Below are 5,687 nucleotides of genomic sequence, written 5' to 3' on the forward strand. Positions count from 1 at the left end.
CTGTTCCTTGTGGCGAGACTGTTTACCCATGCCCCCTTCTTTTCCAGTGGAGAGTTTTGACTTTTATCACTGAATGGGCCTTTTGGGAAGGGCAAATTTACTCCCAGCTTGGTACTTATTATTGAGCGACCGCTTTTACGACAACTACTAGTACGATCCGGCGAGTGAAGGGGGAGCCCGGACAAGCCTTCTGCGCTACGCCCTTATGTCGTAGTGCGATGCTCTCGAAAGTCTTCCGCGTTCATGAAGTTGAACGGTTGAACCCTATCCAACTCCAGGAAGCCAGGGGCCCTCACTTTCGTTTCTCTCACGGCGCTGCGCCAGCTATTCACGACTCTTATCCCCCCTCCCCATGGATAGACGGAGTCGCGCACACATAATAGCGCCTCGGTTGAGGAGGCGGTGCTCGCTTTCCCTTGCCTCCCACAGCAGCTCAGCCGGGCCATGCCATCATGCCATCGCTGCCCGCCGCCACGCTCCTCCGGTACCAGCATTGTTTCGAGAGGCGGCTGAATGCCGCTGGCAGGGCAGAAACTGTGGCCAACTCTGACAAGCAAGGAACCTTTCCTGGCGTAAAATCCTCAATGTCGAAATGAGCAGAATGGAAACGGCCGCTGATTTCGGGCGATTCCTGACGATTCTCGTGGTTAGCATATGATTCCCGTTAATTTCCAGTGAATCCCGTTGCCACCACTCCCGGTTATTCCTACTGTAGTTTTTAAAGATTCATAGTGCTTCTCGACGGTTTCCAAATGTTTCTCGTCGATTCCAAGTGCTCTGGAAAAAACAAAGGTGCGAATCCCTACCTTTAAAAGGCACGAACAAAGTGTATAGTGCCTTTCCTCCTTTGGAAAGGCACTAAGCTGCGCCTTTGACTTTAGTGCCCCAGGAAAGGTGTTGCTTAGTGCCTTTGTTTTTCCAGTATGATCCCCCTTATTAGTTCTTGTGGTTTCCATTGATTCCCACACCGAGAAAAATATATCACACCGCGGCACGTAAGCATTCACACTGATAAACCAACTGTTCAACCGCTAAACACTTGCTAGTGCGCAACAAAAAGTTGAATACTTGCAAGTGTTTGACTGGTCGTTGTACAGGTACACCTGCAAGTGTTCAACACACTAAGTTGTGCACTCGTGTATGAGTGCAACTCCTCTGCTGAACACTTCCCACACACTGAGCGCCGCATGTAAGGAACCAAGACCATTGGCCACTGGACGGTCTGATACGAAATAGTGAAGCTGAACACCACTGTGACCTTTTGGTTGAATGTCGAGGAACACGTCGGAATTTTCGAACCAAGTCCAGGTGGAATCGACCCGATAACTTGACCTTTCCATTGTTACTTAAGAATGCAAATTAGCGTACGCTTTCGTTTGTGCTGCGTATCGCCACTTCTGACCGAAGTTGCCCCCGCTAATACCTATCTCAAATATCTCATCTCAATCCCCATCGTTCCACGGCATACAGTACGCTGATTAGTTAGCAAATTAGACAAGACTAATTTTTCGGACGAAGATGACTGTGTCCATCCCGCCTCGTATGGCCTCGTCGTCGTCGGTAGGCAGTGTCATCCTACTCCCACCGGACAACCCCGAAGGCGTGTGATGCGCTAGGCGTGAGGGATCTTCCAGAAAGCAGGGGCGGATTAGGTCCGGTTGACCGGGGAGGGGGGGGGGCACTGTCGGTTGCCTACATACAGGGGTTTTGTGGCGCAAATTGCCTACCTTTCAGGCGGCTCTCTAGGGGCGACACGGGGGGGGGGCTTTCATCCGCGCCTGCTAGAAAGTGGATCTATTTTTCTCACATTCGTTCGGCAAATTTCAGGGTCACGGCACGGCGCCTGCGAGACTCGGGGTAGCCCACCCCGTAGTCCACGCAAGATGTTGCCTACCTAGCAGAACCTACACACTAAATTTCTACAGTACTTACGTCAATTTGTTGCCAGGCCCTCGACCTTATTATAAACTACGGTTTAAACTTTCAAAAAGTTGTTGAAAAGTTCAATACAGAACAGAACTTGCACTACACAGTCAAGTACGCTGTATAATCCGTTATTCAGGATGTGAGAGTAGATTAAATTTACTCTTTGGCAGCGCCCCTTTACAGTGTGCCTGCTGGCTTGTTTTGAACACCGCCCAGGCCGGGCCGCGGGCGTGCTCAGTTCACGTGTCCCCCGGACTGGTTGACCTTCCTTGCTTGCTCAGGGCTCATCCACCGGTCACCCCAGGCCCCAGCCGGAGTGGAGCCCCTGGCCAGAGCTTGGCCCGTAAAAGAAAGGAAAATCGGTACTCAAGACGGCATAACACGGGCCCCCGTTGTGCAGGGGATGCCTCCCCCCCTCCTACCATACGGGTATCGTAGGTAGGCGTAGGTGGAAGGGGAGGCGGTTCAGCGTGAGCTAGAAGCTGCGAAGCCAATCCCTTCCCTTCACCGCCTTAAATCTCAAACAAGACTTAATCACGTTCTGTGTCCCTTAGGGCTCTCACTCCTGTCTGCGCGTAACCAGACAACCAGACAACTTGAAAACCCGTCTGCCCGGGCTGGAACATAGGGATCATCCAGAAAGTACGTGCGTCATTCGCCCTAACGAACCTGCCAAGTTCAGCCCAGGTTCGGCCTCCGCAACCTCTCATAACGCCTGGTAGGTAGGCAACGTCGTGCATGCACGACATTCGTGTACGGCGGGATGGCCTACACCGAGTCACACAGGCGCCGAGCTCCCGTAATTTCCCGCACTTTTTGGACGATCCCATAGTCTACGGGCGGAACCCGGTCACCCGGCCGGGTACCTGTTTAGGACGCCCGCGTGCCCGCGTAGGATCCGAGTGAAAACAAAACACGCCGGTAGGTAGGCACACGTATTGACCATCTCCTAGGCGCGGTCCCACCCGGTTTCATCATTATCCAAGATTGGTCAGCTAGGTTTCGGTGCGCAACATATTGATTCATACATTTAAGGGAAAGGTCCTAAAGGAGGGCCGACACGTGCGATACCGTGAGATACCGGGTGTCCGGGAGAATACGCGGCAGCTCGAAGGGTTGCCTACACACTGTCTTGCAGGCGCCGAGGGCGAGGGGGAGAGCAGTGGAGGTGGCGGGAGGAGATCGTGGCCGTGGCGACTAGCCGCCTTCCGCCCCGCCACCTCAACCGTTTCCCCTCTCGCCCTCGGCGCCTGCAAGCCATTGCGTGGGCAACCCTTCGACCTGCCGCGAATTCTCAGCCGCTACAATCTTTAGCCTCTTTAGCATAGCCTTTAAACTCGTCTTTAAAAGATTTCTGCTGAAAAAGGACGGTTTTCCAATAAGAAATTTCGGACATTACCGGCCTTTATCTCCGGTACCTGTGCCCCCGCACGCCGCCGACCAGCCGAGCCCGAAGTTATGAGCGGGCCGACCAATGGTCGCCACTCGAGCAGAGTGGCGCAGTGGAAGCGTGCTGGGCCCATAACCCAGAGGTCCGAGGATCGAAACCTTGCTCTGCTATCGATCTTTTTATTTGTTTGTAGTTTCCAGTTTACTGTATCAGTGCGTGAATTTGGTCATTTCCAGTAATGCGTAGGGCGACTGCCCGACAAGGAAGGGGAGGGTGATGTGGGGAGGATGTGAGTCGTTGGACGCCCCGCTGTCGCAGTGCCTATCCGCCTATCTCACGGGGACTGTTATCTGCGTGTGTGGGGGGTTAGGGGAGGGGGCTCGACTAGGGAAGGGAGCTATAGAGTCATGGCCAAGGCCGTCGCCGAGACGGCCGCGTGGCGTTGACTCGACTCCCATCTGCCGCTTTTTGACACTGTCAGGCCCAAGCTCCTCATGGCGTGTCGGCGGGTGGGACAGTCTGCACAGGTGCACAAGCACACACTCGCACTGTAACCCTCGAGTAAATTCTATTGCTTGGAATCAGTCCAAAATAAATTCTCGTTTCCTAATGAGAATGAGAGCCGGGGCGAGAACTTTTCCATTTGAGCCATTTCGGTCGTTTGACAAAGCAGTGAACCGGGCCTCTGGTGTGGCGTGTGTGCCACTAGGAACTACGGCAAAGACTTGATATTCTCCGGGTCTCCTACGGGCCACTCCTTGTGGCCACCAAAACGCCTCTTTAATCATTTAAAGAAGGTGGAAGGTGAGAGAGAAGGGTGGGTAGGGATGAGATCAAAAATTCACAAATATTTTGCTCGTTACTGAGGTTTTTTACAGAATAATTATATAGATCTTGTGTAAATAATTGTAAATTGTGTGCCTGCCAGGCCGACTGTTTCAACAGTGTGCCTGGCACACATACGCAATCAAGGGACTTGCTCGGCCTATCCTGTTTGACACGACTACGTGTACCAGGAATGGCTATTGACTTAGCTTGAAGCGGAAAATTAATATTATTTCGTTGCGGGAGGCAAGAACTGATTCCTAGCTCCTTTATTTAGCTCTCTGTGTACCCTATTTCTGAAAGTGAGTATACCGCCGTGTGCCCTACGTCCTACGCTCTACGTAAGAGATGTCAGGCACACGCGTCCCGTCCCGTATGGACGGGTTTGCCTACGCATCATCCAGAAAGTAGGTCCGTCATTCGCCGTCAGGAACCTGCCAAGACCAGCCCCACAAGCTCTCAAAGCGCCTGGTGGGTAGATAATTTCTTGCCTGCAGTGCATGTGTGTATTACGGGGTGGCCTACCCCGAGTCTCACAGGCGCCGAGCGTCCGTAATTTACCCAATGATCCTTAAGAAATGGACGTACTTTCTGGACGATCGCCACAGTGTTGTGAGCTTGCATACTCTCTTGGGCCGCGGCGGAGGGAGTAGGAAAACTCACAACATTGTGGCGTCTGCTCTGAAACACCCTGTGCACTCTTCCTGCCTGCACGTAATATGTACACTGTTGTTTGTAGCGGAGCACAAAAATTCATCTAAACCTAGCAAATAATTCAGTTAATTTTTAAACATTTTGCAGTGCACTTCAACCGAGCTCACTGCTCGCTCGAACAGCTGCATATACACAGCAGAGAAGCAGGCACTTCAGTGCGTTACTTAGACTCAAGGAAAAAAGAGACGGGGATATTCCTTGTCGCTGATAAAGTATTTAATAAAGAGAGATTAAAACAAAGCCGCAAATCCCACACGTGATTCCGGTGCTTGTGTTGCGACGCGGCAAATAGGGCGGTAGGGCGAGAAAGAATGCTGGCGCGTAGGGCGCTGTTACAATTTCTACAAGGTATGATCTGAAAAATGACAGGGGCCTTTAAGTCCAGACTCGGCTAAATAGATGTGTGTGACAATTGTGCCATGCATACAAAAGTGCGTGACAGCCATTTCATTCACAGAAAGGTGTATGTTGAAGGCCCAACACAAAAGAGTGTGACATTGCTTGTCACATTCTTTTATGAGTGGCATGACTGGCGACTGGCATGCACATTTTTGAGTGTGACATTACACACTTCTGTTTGTAGAATGTAGAGTATGTCGTGGAAACGCGTCGTCGCAACTTTAAAAAAAACATTCCAGTTAAAACTGTGCTCGATATCACTTATGTTACTCTTGTGTCTTCTGCATTGTTTTAAAGGCCTTTTATGTGCGGTTGGGTGGTTAGAAACAAAAAACAGCAAAGCGTGACCACACTGTTGTCACGCCGCGCTGCACTATATGTGATAGGATAGAAAACACTTATTAACTCTTCGTTTTAAGCCCCATAATAGTTT

The 5,687-nt window shown here is 51.3% G+C and overlaps 1 protein-coding gene and 1 non-coding gene across 2 annotated transcripts in view; both read left to right on the forward strand.

The window, feature by feature from the left end:
* The window catches only part of LOC113212575 (nodal modulator 1), a gene marked incomplete in the record, with an annotated part of 27,322 nt that overhangs the window by 9,705 nt on the left and 11,930 nt on the right, over nt 1–5,687 (forward strand).
* On the forward strand, nt 3,415–3,486 carry Trnam-cau (transfer RNA methionine (anticodon CAU)). The gene has a single exon. It is a non-coding gene; the product is annotated as a tRNA-Met (tRNA).

This window comes from Frankliniella occidentalis, unplaced genomic scaffold (genome assembly GCF_000697945.3).
Source record: "Frankliniella occidentalis isolate FOCC.00 unplaced genomic scaffold, Focc_3.1 Scaffold10, whole genome shotgun sequence".
Taxonomy (NCBI): domain Eukaryota; kingdom Metazoa; phylum Arthropoda; class Insecta; order Thysanoptera; family Thripidae; genus Frankliniella; species Frankliniella occidentalis.